Here is a 22,554-nt window from a genome sequence, read left to right as displayed (position 1 = left end):
CCAGCACGACGAAACAGACTTGTTTGCTGGATGGTTCAACGATAGACTGAAAAACTTTGACAATGCTGTTTATCGGGGAACATTTGTTCCTTTGGATTTGAACTTTTCTACTGGCCAGGAGCTGCCTCCCACTCTCAACCAATAGGCACCCCCAACAGTTCTTGGCCATCCAAGAGCAATTGAAGTTTATGAGGGAATAGATGTTCGCTCAAGAGGCACGGTTTGTGGAACAACAGGCCTTTCAATAGGAATTGTTGAAATAGAATGATGAGTTGCGAAGGAAGATGCATGTTGATAATTCTAATTCTTAAGACAACGTAGGCAAATAGGACGAAACCCCAGCGAAAGAATGGCAAAGCGAGATGGATGAGCTAAGGAGGGACATATGGGCGTTACACCCTAAATCACAAGACATGGACTGGTTATTCAGTTCTAATAACCCACTGGCCACTGATATTTTGACAGTAAGCTTACCACGTGACTTCAAGGTCCCGAAAGATATGTTCAAAGGAAGAAGGGACCTGTGAGCTTATTTGATATAGTACAAAGACTATATGAACGTGCTGGGAGAATTGGGCGCAGCAAAGTGTAAAGTTTTTTCCACAACACTCAAAGGAAGTGCCAATGACTAATACATCTTCCTTCCATAAGTTTTGATCCAAAACTTCTCATAGTTGGGTCAAATGTTCTTGGGCAGATTTAGGGCCAATAGGGCAATCATGAATACACTTATGGGCATGATGTCGGTGAAGCAGAGGGAAGGTTAGTCCCTTTAGGATTACGTAAAAAGAGGCTATGTGGCGACCCTAAACACAAAAAACTTAGAGGACTAGTGGGCCATAAATGCATTCATCATAAGAGTGCAAAACAACCATGTCCAATATTCCTTTACGGATAATAGACTCTAGAGTCTAGCTAATTTGTATGAGCGAGCTCACAAGTTCACAGAAGTAAAATAAATCAAGAGAGTATCACATACCACATTTTTGAGGGAAGAAAGGTAGTTCTGGAATAGAGAGAGACCTCGCAGCTGGCAAGGACCCCCTAGCCAGTCATTGTGAGTAAGAAACGACAGGTCGCAAAGAAGTCAGACCTAGAGTTATACCCTTAGGGCATCCCAAAGACCACAGCAAGAGCACGTCAGAAGATACACTCGCTAGGGAAGGTTTGAGGCTTATACCCCCTGAATGCTACGTGAACTTAAATCCCCAGTCAGGTTAAGAGCTTCGACATCTTGCCCAAGCCATCCTTGATGAGGAGTTTAGGGAGAAGGGTGAACTCGAGGGATCAATGTGCCTTCCACGATGATATGGGGCATAAGAACAAAGATTTTTTTACATTAAAAGATGCCATAGAGGAAGCGATTCGGAACGGTGAGCTCATAGAATACGTGAATCAAAGTAGTGCCCAACAAGGTCAAAGCTCGTGTGGTGACCCTAAGGGCAATCAAAAGGTTCAAGGCACCATCTGTAACACCCCGAACCCGAGGCCGTCGCCGGAGTCGAACACGAGGTGTTAACAGACTTCAAACCACTTATTAAAATTTTTCCAGACAAGCTGTCAATCTGCGTACTAGTCTCTTTAAAAATCATATCTTGAGCTCTGGAACTCAAAATCCAGTTCCGTGAATTTTCCCTGAAACTAGACTCATATTCCCATCTACATATTTTTTTCTAGAATTTTTGGTTGGGCAAATTAGTACAGTTTATTAGTCAAAGTCTCCCATGTTACTGGGGTCGACTACACTGACCTTTGCGCATTATGACCTGGATATCTCCCTGTACAGAACTTCCATACTGATGCCGTTTGTTTCTATAGAAACTAGACTCAGAGAGGAATCTATACATATATGGTATGACTCCTAATTATCTCTGGTTAATTTATAATGAATTTCCAAAGTCGGAGCAGGGAATCCAGAAACCGTTCTGGCCCTGTCCCACGAGAACCTGATTATCTCTTAACATACTGTCTATATGATCCTTTCGTTACTTCTATATGAAAATAGACTCATCGAACTTCGATTACATAATTTATTCATCAATTAATTCCACTCCTACTATTTTTAGTGATTTTTCAATCCCATGTCACTGCTGCTGCCAGCATCTGTTACGAAAGCAACTATGCCCACTTCGTGTTTACTCCTTGATCTAACTAATAATTCATCATGCATATCACAAATTATGATCATGACTAACCATGCCAAAGGCTAATCATTGTCAAACTTCCCCCTACTACACTATTGCCATATCATGAATTTTAACATCAAAATAATCAACCATGACGTATGGCATAAAAAGGTCGAATTATCAAGATTTGCGACCTAACGTTATGAATCCAAACCCAACCGAACATTTATGCCATTTTCGCATGGCTAAAAGATTACATACCAAAGTTCAAACACAACATAATAGCCTATACATGCCGAAATGTTCTCCTAAGCCAACTAAGAAGAAAGTACCAAAACTCGCTATCCGGTGTGATGACTTCGATGACGGCCCGACCACGCAAAAAGAGACGAGTCCAAGAAACCTAGAATAGGTGACAAGGAAACACCGAGTGAGTTTATAACTCAGTAAGTCATAAGCAATACACTACCATCCATTAATAACATTGTCACAAGAGGAAACAAAATGGAACGAGGCTAGTTACTCCATCCATACCGAACCATACCATAGTTCCTCTGACCTATCGGTTCAATCTCATACCAAATCATGCATTCACATTCCATATACTCATCAATAGGATATTCGAGGCATTTTCATAAATCATTTTATTTTCGTTACAATCATACAACTAAACGGCCTTTCACCCATTCCACGATAAATCTTATGTACGTGACTTCAAGTATATTCGTCACATGGGTTCAAACTTACCAAGCTCAACTCCAAATATAGACATAGCACCTATTAGCCATGAGCTCAAGATACTTACCCGATCCGCTGTCCGTGATCGACTCAATAGCGTCGCACACTTAGTGTCCATAATGATTCAAGAATATATATTAAGTCCGCACACTCAGTGCTATATAATCAACTCGCACACTTAGTGCTACATAATCAAACTCGCACACTTAGTGCTACATAGTCAACTCGCACACTTAGTGCTACATAGTCAAACTCGCACACTTAGTGCTACATAGTCAAACTCGCACACTTAGTGCTACATAGTCAATTCGCACACTTAGTGCTGCACAATTTAAACCCGCACACGTAGCGCCAATCTCATGGTCATAAATGTTTATACCCGCACATTTAGTGCCGAGATCAACAACTCAATACATCTCACCTCTTTTCTTTTCATTCAACACTTTCATCATCACATACGTACATGCATATATATATATTTATTCATTCCATTCAGCATCATTACATAAACGTTATGACCGTTTGAATTAATACCAACTATATGCTTAATGACTTACTTTATGTTGGGTAAAATAATTCCGAGTCGGCTACTCGATGACCTTCGATTTCCCCTTGTTGGACGCCTCTCCTTTAGGTTCTTGAGCTTAAATAATACAAATAAGAGTATTCAATATTTAACCCAATAACATGAATTTATTTCACATTCGGCAATCACATATCATTGAATTTTCAAACCAAAATGTCATTATATGACCACATATACACATATCCATATACTTAAGCTCAATAATTATAATGTAATATCATGTACCCACTTTAAGTATATTGCCGAATATACTTAATCATACATACACCTAACCTAAACAATTTCCTAAAATCTTTATATCATTTATACACTAAGCCGAATACTCTCACCAAGTTCACCTATATTCTTCAACAATTCCTTCATTGATCAAACACATATTCGGCTAAAGAAATGGCAATTTTAGCAACCTTCGATTTAGTACTTAACTTTTACCACATATCAAATAACTCATTTCCTTACTCATGTGACCACGTATATTCGGTCATGCATACACACATAAAATCAATTTGGAGCCTCTATCAATCCAACATACATTCGGCACCTTCATCCACCATTCTACCAAGCATGTAATATTCAAACACAACCAAACTCACATTCGGCCCTAGCTCATAACAAGGTAGCCGATTCTTTTTATAGTTCAAACACTCCTCTATCATCATTCACCTAACTTTAACATGAAACAACAAAACTCACCATTTCTCATCCAAATAACATGAACAACAACCATTTCTTGAACACTTTCTCATGACCGATTGCTCATGTTATCAACAAGATTCAAGATTTGAACATGGGCTATTTAGAACTCAAGTCAATTACTAAAACATGCATGCATCTCAAGGACAACATCAAACATACCTTAGTCTAGCAAACCACCATAGCCGATTTTCTCAAGCTTTTCCCCTTCCTTTCTTTCCTCTATTCGGCCAAGGATGTTCAAGAATGAACACTTTTTTTTTTGTTTTCTTTCTTCAATTCACGGCAACAAGGGGGTATGGATGAGACCATATTATTTTTTTTTTCATCACCCTTCCTTTCATTATTTAATCACCATGCTCATTATTTTATTTTTCTTAACATACATCACTAGCATAACATGTTGGAGACATGTTTCCACCCATAGCATGGCCGGCCACTATGCTTTAGTTTGGCTAATTTGACATGCAAGGACAACACTTTCCCATTTTAATACTATTTGGTCCTTACTTATTTACCTATCATAATTTTCCAAGTCTTTCAACTAGATCCTTTCAAGCAAAATTCACATTCCTAATATAAAATTAAAACATCAAATTTTTGTACAAGTACTATCACACATATAAGATATGCAAATAAAATTTTAACTAAATTTTATGACTCGGTTTTGTGGTCCCGAAACCATATTCCGACTAGGGTCGAATTAGGGCTGTCACAACTCTCCCCCACTTAAGAAATTTTCGTCCCCGAAAATCTTACCGGTAAATAGGTTTGGGTATCGTTCTTTCATCGAGCTCTCAGTTTCCCAAGTAGCTTCCTCGATCCCATGTTTGAGCCATAACACCTTCACTAACGGAACCCTTTTGTTTCGCAACTCCTTCACTTCACGAGCTAGGATACGTATCGGTTCTTCTTCATAACTCATATCGGCTTGAATTTCAACCTCTGATGGGCTAATTATATGCGATGGATCAGATCGATAGCGTCGAAGCATCGAAACATGAAAGACATCGTGAATCTTTTCAAGCTCAGGGGGCAAAATCAATCTATACGCAACTGGCCCCACTCGTTCGGAGATTTCGTACGGCCCAATGAATCTCGGGCTCAACTTGCCCTTACGGCCAAACCTAAGTACCTTTTTCCAAGGCGAAACTTTAAGGAACACTTTATCCCCAACTTGATATTCAATGTCCTTTCGTTTCAGATCCGCATACGATTTCTGACGATCTGTGGCTGCCTTCAGACTTTCGCGGATTACCTTTACTTTCTGTTCGGCATCTTTAATCAAATCAACTCCGAAAACTTTACTTTCACAGAGCTCGGTCCAAAACGATGGTGTACGGCATTTACGACCGTACAAAGCCTCGTAAGGTGCCATCTTAATACTTGATTGAAAACTATTGTTGTAAGCGAATTCAATCAAAGGTACATACCGTTCCCATGAACCACTAAACTCAAGGATGCAGCATCTCAGCATATCCTCGAGTATCTGAATTATCCGCTCGGATTGACCATCGGTTTGGGGATGAAAAGCGGTGCTAAAATGCAGCTTGGTACCCAAAGCTTCTTGCAATTTCTTCCAAAATCGCGAGGTGAATCTCGGATCTCTATCCGACACGATAGAAATAGGTACTCTATGTAATCTCACAATCTGAGAAACATACAATTCGGCTAGTTTATCCAATGAAAAATCCGTACATACAGGGATAAAGTGAGCCGACTTAGTCAGTCTATCGACAACAACCCAAATCGCATCTTTCTTACTCGTCGACAATGGTAACCCAGATACAAAATCCATCGTGACTCGATCCCATTTCCATTCAGGTATCATGATTGGATGAAGTAATCTCGAAGGCACTTGATGTTCCGCTTTCACTTGTTGACATATTAAACACCTTAAAACAAATTCCGAAATGTCTCGTTTCATGCCCGGCCACCAAAATTGACGTTTCAGATCGTTGTACATTTTAGTACTACCCGGGTGGATAGACATTCGGCCACTATGAGCCTCATTCAAAATCATCGAAATAAGTTCCGAATTCCTTGGAACACACAAACGACTTCTAAACCTCAAACAATCATCATCATCCATTCGAAACTCCAATTCCTTGTTCAGAACACACTCAGCCCGTTTTGCAACCAATTCATCATCAACTTTCTGGGCTTCACGAATTTGATGAATCAACAATGGTTTGGCTTTTAATTCAGCTACTAACACATTGTCGGGTAGAACAGACAAGTGCACATTCATCGCTCGTAAAGCAAACAGCGATTTCCGGCTTAAGGCGTCCGCAACCACATTAGCCTTTCCCGGGTGGTAATCAATGACAAGTTCGTAATCTTTCAACAACTCAAGCCAACGTCTTTGTCGCAGATTTAAGTCTCTTTGAGTCATCAAATATTTGAGACTTTTGTGATCCGAAAATACATGGCACTTCTCACCAAACAAATAATGTCGCCATATTTTCAAAGCAAATACGATGGCAGCTAGTTCGAGATCATGGGTCGGATAATTTCTCTCGTGTGGCTTCAATTGTCTTGACGCATAGGCCACAACTCGACCTTCTTGCATCAATACGCAACCCAACCCGAGTAGGGATGCGTCACTATAAATGACAAACTCTTTGCCTGATTCAGGTTGCACTAAAATTGGAGCTTCAGTCAAATAAGTTTTCAGTTGATCGAAACTTTTCTGACATTTCTCCGTCCATTCGAACTTAACATCCTTTTGAAGTAGCTTCGTCATTGGTGTGGCTGTCATCGAGAAACCTTTGACAAATCGTCGGTAATAACCGGCGAGCCCCAAAAAGCTCCGAACCTCAGTAATATTTCTCGGAGGTTTCCAGTTAAGTATGGCTGAGATTTTGTTCGGGTCAACTCGAATACCCGATGTGGATACCACATGACCCAAGAAGCTAACCTCTCTTAACCAGAACTCACACTTACTGAACTTAGCATATAACTGCTTATCCCGCAAAATTTGCAACACTAATCTCAGGTGTTCAGCATGTTCAGTCTCATCTCTTGAATAGACCAAGATGTCATCAATGAACACAACTACGAACCGATCCAAATATGGTCTGAAGATCCGATTCATCAAATCCATAAATACCGCAGGGGCATTAGTGAGCCCAAACGGCATCACTAAGAATTCGTAGTGACCATATCTCGTTCTGAAGGCAGTTTTGGGTATGTCCGAATCTCGAATTCGTAACTGATAATAGCCCGATCTCAAATCTATTTTCGAGAACACTGTGGCTCCCTTCAGTTGGTCGAACAAATCATCGATGCGCGGCAATGGATATTTGTTCTTTATCGTCACTTTATTCAGTTGACGATAGTCAATGCACAACCTCATGGTTCCGTCCTTCTTTTTCACAAACAATACTGGTGCACCCCAAGGTGAGAAACTTAGTCGAGCGAAACCTCTATCCGTCAATTCTTGCAACTGAGCTTTCAACTCTTTTAACTCGGTTAGTGCCATACGATACGGAGCTATCGAAATTGGCGCAGTTCCAGGTACAAGCTCAATACCAAACTCTATCTCCCGAACAGGTGGCAAACCCGGCAATTCTTCAGGAAAAACATCCGGGTATTCACAAACCACCCGCACAGATTCGGGTTTCTTTTCTAATTCTTTATCATCAAGTACATACGCAAGGTATGCTTCGCACCCTTTTCTTACATATTTCTGGGCCAACATTGCTGATATTACAGCTGGCAACCCCTTCAAATCCGTAGACTCAACTCGGATTACCTCGTTATTTGTGCACCTCAAATCAATAGTCTTGCTTTTGCAATTTACAACCGCATCATGCGCGGTCAGCCAATCCAAACCAAGAATAACATCAAATTCATCAAACGGCAAAAGCATCAAGTCCGCCGGAAAACAAGAACCTCGAATTACTAGGGGACATCTCTTACACACTTTGTCGACAAGCACGTAACGACCCAAGGGATTTGACACCCGAATTACGAACTCAGTAGACTCAACAGGTAGAGTCTTACTGGATGCTAAGGTTTCACATACATATGAATGAGTAGAGCCAGGGTCAATCAATGCAATCACATTAGTATCAAAGAGAGTGAAGGTACCAGTGATGACGTTAGGGGAGGATGCCTCCTCTCGTGCGCGGATGGTATATGCTCTAGCAGAAGTGCGGTTCTTGGCTCGAACAGCCGTATCAGAGGCCCCTCTCTGACTACCACCCCTACCTCCTAAAATTCTCGGTGGTCTACCTCTAGTTGTCACTCCACTAGGTCTTGCACCTTGAATCTTATTCTTCTCATCAAGCTCTGTGCAATCTCTAATGAAGTGGTCCTTCGAACCGCATCCGTAACAGGCCCTGTTAATAGACTTACCCCAACATTCACCTATGTGTCGTCTTCCACATTGGGGACATTCAGGTTTCTCTAGACGATTATTGCCCACACTAGCTACCGAAGTAGCTCGGGAGTCCGTCGATGGTCTTGCTCTGATGGAAATTACCGCAGTCGTCCTCGACTTATTAGTGTCCTCCCTGAACTTCTTTACGGCTGAGAACGGGGCTTTACCCGTCGATCTTTTACGGTAGTCTCTAGCTTCAAATTCAGCCTTCTTCTTCTCCTTTCCAAGTTCTTCTGCCTTGCAGGCTCGTTCGACTAGTGTTACGAATTCTTTTATTTCCAAAATACACATTAGTAGCTTTAAATCCTCATTCAATCCTTCTTCGAATCTTTTGCACATAGCAACCTCATCAGCTACACACTCCCGGGCATACCTACTGAGTCTTACGAATTCATGTTCGTATTCAGATACTGTCATACGGCCTTGCTTGAGTTCCAAGAATTCCTTACGCTTTTGATCAATGAACCGTTGACTAATATATTTCTTTCGAAATTCCGTCTGAAAGAAGTCCCAAGTTACTCGTTCGTTTGGGACTATGGAAATCAGGGTCCTCCACCAATAGTAGGCTGAGTCCCGCAACAAGGATATAGCACACTTTAGACATTCATCGGGTGTGCATGACAGTTCATCAAACACCCGAATGGTGTTATCAAGCCAGAACTCGGCCCTTTCAGCATCATCAGTAACTATGGCCCTGAATTCCTCAGCCCCGCGCTTCCTAATCAAGTCTACAGGTGGCTTACTCAGCCTCACAGGATCAGTAACTGATGGCATTACTGGCTCCGGGGGTGGATTATTCTAATTCGGGAATTGTTGGACAGCCGGATTGGTTCGGGCATATTGCGCGACCCATTCATTCATCATGGTAAAGAAGGCTTGTTTAGCCCCCTCACCTTGATTATTCGCAAATGACTGAGGTTCAACAGGCGGCATCCCTTGTGCAGGAGCAGCCGCTACGCTCTCAACGTCATCCGCTAAGGTTCCTTCTACACCGGGGTCCATTTACTAATCAAAACAAAAACATTTTAACCGTCAGAAGTCATCACACATTTAAACATTAACATTAAGGCATGTATAGCTAGACTCATACGCGCTATGGTAGTCCTAGAAACGACTAAACCATGGCTCTGATACCAATCAAGTGTAACACCCCGAACCCGAGGCCGTCGCCGGAGTCGAACACGAGGTGTTAACAGACTTCAAACCACTTATTAAAATTTTTCCAGACAAGCTGTCAATCTGCGTACTAGTCTCTTTAAAAATCATATCTTGAGCTCTGGAACTCAAAATCCAGTTCCGTGAATTTTCCCTGAAATTAGACTCATATTCCCATCTACATATTTTTTTCTAGAATTTTTGGTTGGGCTAATTAGTACAGTTTATTAGTCAAAGTCTCCCATGTTACTGGGGTCGACTACACTGACCTTTGCGCATTACGACCTGGATATCTCCCTGTACAGAACTTCCATACTGATGCCGTTTGTTTCTATAGAAACTAGACTCAGAGAGGAATCTATACATATATGGTATGACTCCTAATTATCTCTGGTTAATTTATAATGAATTTCCAAAGTCGGAGCAGGGAATCCAGAAACCGTTCTGGCCCTGTCCCACGAGAACCTGATTATCTCTTAACATACTGTCCATATGATCCTTTCGTTACTTCTATATGAAAATAGACTCATCGAACTTCGATTACATAATTTATTCATCAATTAATTCCACTCCTACTATTTTTAGTGATTTTTCAATCCCATGTCACTGCTGCTGCCAGCATCTGTTACGAAAGCAACTATGCCCACTTCGTGTTTACTCCTTGATCTAACTAATAATTCATCATGCATATCACAAATTATGATCATGACTAACCATGCCAAAGGCTAATCATTGTCAAACTTCCCCCTACTACACTATTGCCATATCATGAATTTTAACATCAAAATAATCAACCATGACGTATGGCATAAAAAGGTCGAATTATCAAGATTTGCGACCTAACGTTATGAATCCAAACCCAACCGAACATTTATGCCATTTTCGCATGGCTAAAAGATTACATACCAAAGTTCAAACACAACATAATAGCCTATACATGCCAAAATGTTCTCCTAAGCCAACTAAGAAGAAAGTACCAAAACTCGCTATCCGGTGTGATGACTTCGATGACGGCCCGACCATGCAAAAAGAGACGAGTCCAAGAAACCTAGAATAGGTGACAAGGAAACACCGAGTGAGTTTATAACTCAGTAAGTCATAAGCAATACACTACCATCCATTAATAACATTGTCACAAGAGGAAACAAAATGGAACGAGGCTAGTTACTCCATCCATACCGAACCATACCATAGTTCCTCCGACCTATCGGTTCAATCTGATACCAAATCATGCATTCACATTCCATATACTCATCAATAGGATATTCGAGGCATTTTCATAAATCATTTTATTTTCGTTACAATCATACAACTAAACGGCCTTTCACCCATTCCACGATAAATCTTATGTACGTGACTTCAAGTATATTCGTCACATGGGTTCAAACTTACCAAGCTCAACTCCAAATATAGACATAGCACCTATTAGCCATGAGCTCAAGATACTTACCCGATCCGCTGTCCGTGATCGACTCAATAGCGTCGCACACTTAGTGTCCATAATGATTCAAGAATATATATTAAGTCCGCACACTCAGTGCTATATAATCAACTCGCACACTTAGTGCTACATAATCAAACTCGCACACTTAGTGCTACATAGTCAACTCGCACACTTAGTGCTACATAGTCAAACTCGCACACTTAGTGCTACATAGTCAAACTCGCACACTTAGTGCTACATAGTCAATTCGCACACTTAGTGCTGCACAATTTAAACCCGCACACGTAGCGCCAATCTCATGGTCATAAATGTTTATACCCGCACATTTAGTGCCGAGATCAACAACTCAATACATCTCACCTCTTTTCTTTTCATTCAACACTTTCATCATCACATACGTACATGCATATATATATATTTATTCATTCCATTCAGCATCATTACATAAACGTTATGACCGTTTGAATTAATACCAACTATATGCTTAATGACTTACTTTATGTTGGGTAAAATAATTCCGAGTCGGCTACTCGATGACCTTCGATTTCCCCTTGTTGGACGCCTCTCCTTTAGGTTCTTGAGCTTAAATAATACAAATAAGAGTATTCAATATTTAACCCAATAACATGAATTTATTTCACATTCGGCAATCACATATCATTGAATTTTCAAACCAAAATGTCATTATATGACCACATATACACATATCCATATACTTAAGCTCAATAATTATAATGTAATATCATGTACCCACTTTAAGTATATTGCCGAATATACTTAATCATACATACACCTAACCAAAACAATTTCCTAAAATCTTTATATCATTTATACACTAAGCCGAATACTCTCACCAAGTTCACCTATATTCTTCAACAATTCCTTCATTGATCAAACACATATTCGGCTAAAGAAATGGCAATTTTAGCAACCTTCGATTTAGTACTTAACTTTTACCACATATCAAATAACTCATTTCCTTACTCATGTGGCCACGTATATTCGGTCATGCATACACACATAAAATCAATTTGGAGACTCTATCAATCCAACATACATTCGGCACCTTCATCCACCATTTTACCAAGCATGTAATATTCAAACACAACCAAACTCACATTCGGCCCTAGCTCATAACAAGGTAGCCGATTCTTTTTATAGTCCAAACACTCCTCTATCATCATTCACCTAACTTTAACATGAAACAACAAAACTCACCATTTCTCATCCAAATAACATGAACAACAACCATTTCTTGAACACTTTCTCATGACCGATTGCTCATGTTATCAACAAGATTCAAGATTTGAACATGGGCTATTTAGAACTCAAGTCAATTACTAAAACATGCATGCATCTCAAGGACAACATCAAACATACCTTAGTCTAGCAAACCACCATAGCCGATTTTCTCAAGCTTTTCCCCTTCCTTTCTTTCCTCTATTCGGCCAAGGATGTTCAAGAATGAACACTTTTTTTTTGTTTTCTTTCTTCAATTCACGGCAACAAGGGGGTATGGATGAGACCATATTATTTTTTTTTCATCACCCTTCCTTTCATTATTTAATCACCATGCTCATTATTTTATTTTTCTTAACATACATCACTAGCATAACATGTTGGAGACATGTTTCCACCCATAGCATGGCCGGCCACTATGCTTTAGTTTGGCTAATTTGACATGCAAGGACAACACTTTCCCATTTTAATACTATTTGGTCCTTACTTATTTACCTATCATAATTTTCCAAGTCTTTCAACTAGATCCTTTCAAGCAAAATTCACATTCCTAATATAAAATTAAAACATCAAATTTTTGTACAAGTACTATCACACATATAAGATATGCAAATAAAATTTTAACTAAATTTTATGACTCGGTTTTGTGGTCCCGAAACCACATTTCGACTAGGGTCGAATTAGGGCTTTCACACCATCCATGTGATCGTAAGAACAGACGACGAATGGGCAGGTTCTAACACAAAAATAAGGGCACACATGAGGAACGTAATGTCAATTAGTGCTCTCAAGAGATTACGCTGACAGGAAAAATAGAGTATTGAGTTTGATGGTGACGATGAAGAGTTGGTGCGTGACAAAGAAGGAAATGACTCAATGGTGGTCTTAGCAACGGTCGCCAGTTTTGAGGTTAAAAGAATATTTGTTGATAGCGGTAGTGTAGTATAGGGGTGAGTATTCGATCAAACCGAGTCAAATCGAGTGAAAAATTTTGATTTAGTCGAGTTGATGAATTCTATTTTAGCAACTGAACTCAATTTAAAATTTTTCCGAATTGAACCGAATCGAGTAAAAAAAATTCAAGTTAAGTTGAATCGAGTTAACGATTCCTATTATTTATACTCAATGTTGCGTTTACATGGACTGCTTATTTAACTAATAGACAAAGTACAAGATTATTTAACTACATAAACAAATATAATGGTTTTACCTTTTAACTTAATGAGTAAACATTTATCAAAATGACATAGTTTTGCCTTTTAATTTAATGGCTTTGACTTTTAACTTTAGAAAAGGTAAACATTTTCCAAAATGATGTAGTTTTGCCTTTTCTTATTAGAATTTTTGGATAGCTCAAATTGTGTAATTCATATTCGAGTTGAACTGAGAAACTTAATTTTTTATTCGAGTTGATCCGAATAACTTGATTAATTCAAATAACTTGAACTATTTAATTCAAAATTTGAATTTTTTATTGATTTTTTCAAATCGAATTGAATTTTGCTCACCTCTATTGTAGTGGAAGTGCTATCCTGGGAAGCATATAGGAAAATGGGATTAAAAGACCAAGCATTGTCTAGAGTTGGTCTGTTGTATTGTTTTATGAACCATCTAGTCAAGGTGAAAGGCTCAATCACCTTGCCAGTCATCTTGGGGGATGGGGAACACACTACCATAGAGTATATTCAGTTCTATATGGTGAACTACCTGATGCCATACAATGCCATTTTTGGAAGACCAATAATGAGGATGGCAAGGATGGTGATCGCAATATTCTATATGAAAATTAAGTTCTCAACAAAGACTAGGGTTGGGTTTCCACGATTTGATTAGCGCACCACAAGGCAATGTCACATGTTATCAGTCAAGCAAGCGAAAGAACCTGTGGTCGAGGGGCAGAGCTCATAAAAGGCTAAGTTAGCAACTCAAGCTTTAGATTTGGATAGTCTAGATGTAAGAGACGAGCACATGAGCAAAAAACCTAAAGCTACAGAGCATACTGAGACCTTGTAGCTATTTTATGACAACGAATAGAGAACTGTCAAAATTTCTTCAGCATTGAAAGAGGAAGAGAAGAACATGCTGGTAAGATGTTCAAGGAAAAATAAGGATGTTTTTGCCTGGTTCATAGCAGACATGCCGGGCATAGACCCTTAAGTAATTGTTCACAAGCTGAACATTTTCCCAGAGGCGAAGCCAGTAAAATAGAAGAGAATAAAGTTTGCGCCTCAAGTGGTAGTAGTAATGAGACAAAAGGTCACTAAGCTGTTATCGACATGATTCATCTGGAGGTAGAATATCCAGATTGGGTCTTGAATGTGGTAATGGTGAAGAAAGTGAACGGTAAATAAATGATGTGTATCAACTTCACTAACCTCAATAAGTCATGTCTCAAAGACAATATCCCCTACCCTCGATCGATCGATTGGTCAACACTTCAGCGAGCCACAAGTTCATGAGCTTTATGGATGCCTTCTCGGGTTACAATCAGGTCATGTTGGAATGATACGACCAGGAAAAAAATAGCCTTCATAACAGAAAAGGGATTATTTTGGTACCAAGTTATGCCCTTCGGTCTCAAGAATACGGGCACAACCTATTAGAGGTTGGTAAATAGGATATTCAAGGACCAGATAGGCTGCGACCTAGAAGTCTACTTTGATCACATGTTAGTAAAAAGCACGTCTATGGGTGAGCTCGTGCGAAACCTATTAGAGACATTCGCAATCCTAAGAGCTCACGGCATGAAACTAAATCTGGAGAAGTATGCTTTTAGGGTGTGAGCCAGCAGGTTCTTAGGTTTTATGATTTTAGAAAGGGGAATAGAGGTAAACCCAGAGAAAATTAAAGCAATCATGAAAAATATCCCCTCCGCGGATGATAAAAAATATAGAGCATCTTACTGGGAGAGTAGTAGCACTAAACATATTTATCTCGAGGATGACAGACAAGTGCGTCCTATTCTTTAAAGCTTTAAGAGCCTCCTTCTCATGGACAGAAGAGTGTCAAGCAACCTTCGAGGAACTGAAGCTATACCTCTCATCCCCTTCATTGTTGAAATCGCCTTATGTAGGAGAAACACTCTATCTATACTTCGCTACCTCATAAGAGATAGTTGCAATGGTACTAGTTAAGCCAGAGGGTGTCCATTAGTTCCCAGTATACATGTCAGTAAGGTAGTCCAAAATGGTGAATTGAGGTACTCAAAAATAGAAAAATGCATTTATGCTTTAATTTTTGCAGCTCGCAAATTATGACCATACTTCTAAGCCCATCTGATTGTTGTGACCACCAATCAACCTATGAAAGAAGTACTATCCAACGCGGATACTTCGGGAAGGGTAACGAAGTGGAGTATTGAGTTCGCTGAATATAGGATTGACTTCACCCCGCAAATTGCAATAAAGGGAAAGGTGCTGGCTGATTTCATAGTGTAATGTTCCTTCGAAAGAATTGTCGATGCCGTAGGTAATGTGGGCTACGATTCAAATTGGTGGATAACATATGTCTTGTAAAAATGGTACACTATATGAACTTTTACGAATGTTAACACCTTGATCTATTATAATTATGACAAAGCATGACATGTTAATGATTCAATGAGTTATATTTTATGATGAGGCACCACATGTTTCACATTTTATACTAAAATTGCTTTTTCATTTATTGAACATCATTTAATAGCTAACCCCTCCCCAGAAAGTACACATGTAATTGACAATCTAAAAAGTTGGCTGGTTTATGTTGATGGCTTCGCCGCCAAAGCAAGATCAGGGGCAAGAGCACTCATAATTGACCCCAGTGGCAACGAGTGGCAGTATAGATTATCATTTGAATTCCAAACATTGAATAAAATCATTGAGTATGAAGCCTTGGTGTCAGGATTGCAGTTAGCACGACAACTAGGGGCAAAGGATCTAATTGTCCATACAGATTCACAATCGGTGGCAAAGCAGATGAATGGTGAATACGACGTAAAGGAAGCAGTGCTAAAAAATATCATACAATGGTGACTCAGCTGCTCATAGGATTCAACAAAGCTCAAATTGAATAGCTCCCAAGAAATGACAACAACGCGCAGACGCTTTGTCAAAATTAACATCTTTTGTCATCATCAACCAAAGATGAAAAATCCTGCTCTAGAATAGGGAAACCTTGAGCTACGACGAGCCGGAAGTGCACTACATGGCTTAGAAGGAGACCTAGATGACACCAACAATCTGCATAGTCCAAGATGAACAAGACATTCGAGATAGAAAAGAGCTCGTAAAACTACAACACAAGGCTGCGAGGTATGCCATTATCACAAATCGTTAATATTTGCTAAAATCCCAATATATGAATTGAATATTTGAATACTGCAAGCTCATTGCATGATAAATTAAAACATGTTTTATCCTACGATTAATAGATACACCCTTTTGGAGGGTGTACTGTATAGAAAAGGCTTTTCATATCCACTATTGCTGTGCTTATCGCCATCTAAAATGGAGTATGTTATGAGAAAGATCCATAAGAGAATTTGTGGCAATCACTTAGGAGGCAGATTGCTTCCATAGAAAATCTTTAGAAAAGGGTACTACTGGCCTATAGTTTAGGAAGACACCTACCAGTTATATAACACCCCTAACCAGTTCCCGTTGCTAGACTAGGTTTACGGAGTATTGCCGTGCAAATCAAAACAAATAACATCAAAATAGATTAGTAATGCTATTTAATATTAATTACTTAAAGCTCATTAGAAACCCAAGAAACAAACATATTTGAGACTTCAATTGAGCCATCGAGGCTTGCAAAATAGTTCAGGATCAATTTGGGACTAATTTAAAATAATGCAGAAAATTTGAAAAAAACTTAGAAATTTGAAAATAGGGGTCACTCTGCTGTGTGGCATAGCCCAGACCGTGTAGTACTCGATCAATGGGACACACGGTCGTGTCCCAGCCCATGTCTTAAACTGTGTATCTCATTAACTTGAGTCACATGTTCGTGTTGCAGATTTCGTGCCAGACCGTGTACCTCATTAACTTGATACACACGACCATGTCTTAGATCGTGTGATACTCGCCCTGAAATAATAAACAATACACAACCATGTGATAGCCTGTGTCCAGGCCTTGTGCTCCATAATTAGACCTTAAAACAAGCCATTTTAAGACCAAACCTTGCCCAACAAACTACATCATTTGTGCATACATTAAATAGACCCAAACACATTTCAAACACATATAAATATACCAATTCAATCAACCTAGTTCTCTTAACCAATATGCCATTCAAAGACACCTCATTTATACTAAAACAACATCAATCAAAACAAGGTTACCATGCCACATCTCAAACACAAAACATAGATAATTTAGCTACCTAATAACAAAATTTCAAAATAAACATACCAAAATGACCATAATCATTTGGCTTTTAACATATAAACAAGCCAACTAAACCATATATTTCAAAATACTTAAAAATAACCAAAGGACATAAACTTGCCAAAGCATTATAAGTCCAAACAACCAAAATGTATACTCCAAAGGAATATTCATACCAAGTTGATTATTAGCATATTCAAAAACTTCCATTATAAAAAGTTCTATACATGCCATTTCTAACCATAACCAAGATAATCAAAAGCTAAAAAAGTGATTGTTGGATAGTGTGATAGAACTTCGACAAGCTTTCAACTGATCGAGCTTCCGACAATCTACGAAATAGAGGAAAATAACTATGTAAGCAACTCGTGCTTAATAAGCTCGTGAAAGAGAAAATTAAACTTACCATTTCACCACATTAAACATTCAATCATACTTAGTAGTTCATACAAATACTTGATATTCCTATTAAATATAATCCACACCATTAGTAGAAGATTTAATCATATAACATCATAAAACACGACAAATACCACGAAGTGAATTGCATTAATTTACCTTGCTCATATGAATATTCAATAATCTTTTCATCAATGGCACATATTAACTTTCTTATCTTATGAACATAAATATCTACGATATTGTATACAAGCCTTTTGATTTCCTTTTTATATAGCTGTAACCTTTCATTTTTCCATAATGCTCACACGAACTATGGGTTGGAATGTTAGCTACATGATACTGCTCACATGAGTTGTGGAGAATCTGCAACAAATGTAGGACCTTAGCCATTGGTAGGACATTCAAGACTAGCACCCAAAACATTAAATCCCTAATGACATGTCATTTGTATCCTAAAATTCTTAAGGTTCAAACGAGATTAATTAACCTTTAACATTCCGAAATATTATCATAATCATCGAGTCAAAGTAAATCTAATATATTACAATAAGTAAACTCAATTCAAAACATCAAATGACAAATTTTTTTATCTCTATACGAACTTACCTCGATCACCATGGTTGTTACAACTAAATTGACAGCTAACCCAATATTTTGCCTTTCCCTAATTCAAGTCCGATTGATTCTTTTCTTGATCTAAATAATAATTTAACTCAATTAAATAATTCAATAGCTTAGCTTTATAGATTCTAACTTATAATCCATCTTAATGTAAAATTACTAATTTACCCTTAACATTTTAACTTTTATGCAAAATAGTCCTTAAATCTCAAACTCACTATTAAACCACAATTAATGAAATATCATGATAGCTGATTTTCTTTAAGGTCCTTTTGCAACCCATATATTTCATTATTCATAAAATTATCATTGAATTTTACCATTTTTTAAAATAAGTCCTTTAGCTCAAATTCATTAAAAATCACTTAACAAAATATGTTTGTTTAACAACCAAGCTTAATAATCCATCAATTAAATTCACTAACACTACAAACTTATTCATGGAAAGTCCCTAAACATTTAACATTTTTACAAATTGACCCTCAAGCTAGCAAGATTAAGCTAATACGAGCTCAAAAACATAAAAATCACTAAAAAGGGGCAAAACTACATACCATGCAATAGAAATAAGCTTGGCTGAACCTAGTTCTTCCCTTGGCTATGGGTTTCATGGTTTCAAAAAATAAAAAGAAAGGAGGAAGATGATATACACTATTTGTCATCTTTTACTTAATTTCTAATTTACATAATTACAAAATTAACCATTTTAAATGATCAAAATAACACCAAAAACCTTGCCATACTCACCCATTAACTAATGATATGGTGGATTTATCCATTAAGTCCATTAGTTTAATGTTCCATAATAATTTAATACTTTTAGCTAATAAACATTGACATTTGTAACTTCTACGATTTAATCTTTTTTATTTAATTAACCATTTAAACTTCAAAATTTCTTAATGAAAATGTAATGTTAATTAAATTAACCTTATAGACATTAAATAAATGTTAAAGTATTTACTCACTCATTGGAGTCTTGGTCCCAAAGCCACTATTTTTGACACTACTGAAAATGAGCTGTTACAAGTTAATTCGTACGTGCGATTCTTACCAGAGAAATGCCAAAGTCTGACGACAACTAATGGAGCCCCTTCTAGCCATGTTGGGTCCTTGGCCATTTGCAACTTGGGGGGTTGATACCCTTGGTCTGTTCCCTATAGCCATGACATAAAAGAAATTCATAATAGTGGCCGTAGATTCACCAAGTGGATTGAAGCTGAAGCTTTGGCAACCACTACAGAAAAGCAGATGGTGTCTTTCCTTTGGAAATCAATTGTCTGTAGGTTTGGGATACCTCGCATGATCATCATAGACAATGACACACAGTTTCAGGGAAAATTCAAAAAATTCTATATTAACCTCCAAATAGCTCTTGCTCAAAGCTCAGTAAAAAGCCACAGACCAATGGGCAAGTAAAAGCGATGAAAAAAAAATTCTAATAGCCCTTAAGAAAAAAAGATGGAGAATCTAAGAGCGCTTGGTTGGAAGAATTGCACGAAATTTTAGGAGCCTTACGAATTACACTTTACATAGCAACAGGAGAAACAACCTTTTCTTTTGTCTACGATGAAAAAGCAGTAATCCTTACAAAAATTGGTTTAAGGTCGCACAGAACACAACATTTCAAGGAGGAAGCTACTCAGGAGGCTCTCAAGCTTAACCTCGATCTGATTAACGAACTTAAAGAAACAACCGAAATCAGAAACGTAGTGTGCGCTCAACAGGTAACTTGCTATTATAATTCCAAAGTCAGAAACAAACAATTTCAAGTTGACGATCTTGTCTTAAGAAATAACGAGGTTAGCCTACTCATTTTCCAATGAAGAAAAATGGCCCCAAATTGGGAAGGGCCATACAAAGTGATAGAAAAATAGGTTATGGAGTATACAAACTAGCAAAGATAGAGGGCACAGTTGTACCGTGAACTTGGAATACCTGGCATCTAAAAAAATACTATGTATCACTCCTTATCTAATGAATGAAAAAATTTTCCAAATAACATATGACAAAAATTTCCAAATAACATTCGTGTCATACTAAGGCTCGCAAGCAAAGTGTCATAGCCTTCAACACAATTAGTGAGAGCAAAGCTCCCAGCTATCATATTAAGGCATGCAGATGAAGTGCTGCAGCCTCTAACACAGTTAATGAGAGCAAAGCTCCCAGCTGTCATATTAAGGTTTGTAGGCAAAGAGCCGCATCCTCTAATAGATTTAGCGAGAGCAAAGCTCCCAACTATCATATTAAGGTTCGTAGGAGAAAAGCCACAACATCCAACACAGTTAGCAAGAGCAAAGCTCCCAGTTGTCATATTAAGGCACGTAGGACAAGAGCCATAGCCTTTAACACAGTTAGTGAGAGCAAAGCTCCCAACTATTATATTAAGATTCACACGCGAAGAGTCGTAGCCTTTAACACAATTAGCGGAAGCAAATCTCTTAGCTATCATATTAAGGTTCGCAAGCTAAGAGCCATAGCTTTGAACAGAGTTAGTGAAAGAAAAGCTCCCAATTTTCATATTAATGCTCGCAGATGAAGAGCCGCAGCCTCAACACAGTTAGCAAGAGCAAAGTTCCCAATTGTCATATTAAGGCTCATAAGCGAAGAGCAACAGCCTTCAATATAGTTAGTGAGAATTAAAAACTCCCAGTTGTCTTATATTTCAAAATTTTCTTAAGTATAAAACAACTCACAGAGTAACATCCCCAGCTATGTTATTTGTCAAAATTTTCTTAATTATAAACAACTTATTGAGTAACATCCCTATCTGTGTTATCTTTCAAAATTTTTTAAGTATAAAACAACTCGCGGAGTAAATCAGCTATGTTATCTTTCAAAATTTTCTTCAGTATGAAATAGCTTGTGGATTCACAACCTTAGTTTATTATCTTTCAAGATTTTTCTTAAGTATTAAATAGCTCGCGAATTAACGTTCCCAACTAACGACTTTTGCAAAGTTATCTAATATTTTTACAATAAAAATAAAGTCGTGTAAAGGATATAAAAAATAGATGAAAGATAACAATATTATAATAACAGAAAAAGATTTTTAATTTATTCAATGAAGGATGTACAAAACATTAGAAAGCTAAAGTACATCTGTTTCCCTTTCGGCTTTCTGAACCACATCATCATTACCAGCAGTACGGGCCATGTCACCATTAACAACAAATGAGGTCGCGTTTCCAGTAGAAGGGGCCAAAGTGTGATACTCAGTTGAGTCATCCTTTAAGTAGAAAGCTGGAGAATTTGTCTAGAAAGACACAAAGGAGTCCCACACAGCGCCCGATGGACATAACACATCAAAGCGAGCTTATTCATATTCACCTCCTCGGGAGCATTGAGATCCATTTTACGAACATCGAAGGGACCACCAATGCCTTGGGCATGGAACAATATATTGATCTTCAGCTTTGACATAGAGTTTAAACCATTCTTAGCTATCTTTTTCTTAAAATCCTCTAGGACCTGAAGTTGCTCCTTAATTATGTTAACTACTTGATCTTAGCACTTCCAGATAATCCTATTCATTTTCGCTACGTACTCCTCTATAAGTCTATCTAGCTTAGCTTGCAAAGCCTTTTTGCTTTCCCTTTTAGCGACCACCGTATGCTCTAACCCCTCCACTTTAGTCTCAACGATGGCCAAACATTCTGTGAGATCTTCATTTTGCTTAATGATAACCTCATTTTCCTCCATCATTTTGTGATGCTGCTCGCGAACTCTCGCCAAATCCACCTTAGTGTCCATGAGCTCCCTTTGACGGGCCTCCCCATACCTCAATCCCA

Source organism: Gossypium hirsutum, chromosome A01, assembly GCF_007990345.1.
Source record: "Gossypium hirsutum isolate 1008001.06 chromosome A01, Gossypium_hirsutum_v2.1, whole genome shotgun sequence".
In the NCBI taxonomy this organism is placed as follows: Eukaryota; Viridiplantae; Streptophyta; class Magnoliopsida; order Malvales; family Malvaceae; genus Gossypium; species Gossypium hirsutum.
Note: the sequence above shows the minus strand (reverse complement) of the source record.